This window comes from Plectropomus leopardus, unplaced genomic scaffold, assembly GCF_008729295.1.
Source record: "Plectropomus leopardus isolate mb unplaced genomic scaffold, YSFRI_Pleo_2.0 unplaced_scaffold42540, whole genome shotgun sequence".
Taxonomy (NCBI): domain Eukaryota; kingdom Metazoa; phylum Chordata; class Actinopteri; order Perciformes; family Serranidae; genus Plectropomus; species Plectropomus leopardus.
In genome coordinates this window covers 1-381 of record NW_024646612.1, presented here as the reverse complement: position 1 = coordinate 381, position 381 = coordinate 1, and the positions used below count along the sequence as shown (strand labels likewise).

The window sequence follows — 381 nt, the reverse complement described above, 5'->3', positions numbered from 1 at the left end:
GTCATTCTGCGGCCTACTCGTCACGTTGTTTTTTTTTTTTTGTTGTTGTTTTTATCTGTTCTGTGTCCACTGGGAAAGCGGCAGCAGCACCCTCTGCCGGTGGAGAGCCAGAACTAAAAAGCTTACAGCACCAGGTATTCCCAGGCGGTCTCCCATCCAAGTACTGACCTGGTCCGACCCTGCTTAGCTTCCGAGATCGGACGAGATCGGGCGTGTTCAGGGTGGTATGGCCGTAAGCGACAGAACGAGTGACACACAAGCTATTTACAGATGGACGGGACAACCGACTTCCAAATTGTGAGCTCTGTGGCCAAAGTTTGTCATGTTTGTTTGGAAGTGCTATTCTCTAGTATTTGCTTACACTTCCAAACAAACATGACA

At 48.8% G+C, this 381-nt stretch overlaps 1 non-coding gene across 1 annotated transcript; it reads right to left on the bottom strand.

The window, feature by feature from the left end:
- Positions 1 to 119: 119 nt before the first annotated feature.
- On the bottom strand, positions 120 to 238 carry LOC121939171. The gene has a single exon (XR_006105419.1). It is a non-coding gene; the product is annotated as a 5S ribosomal RNA (ribosomal RNA).
- Positions 239 to 381: the final 143 nt, after the last annotated feature.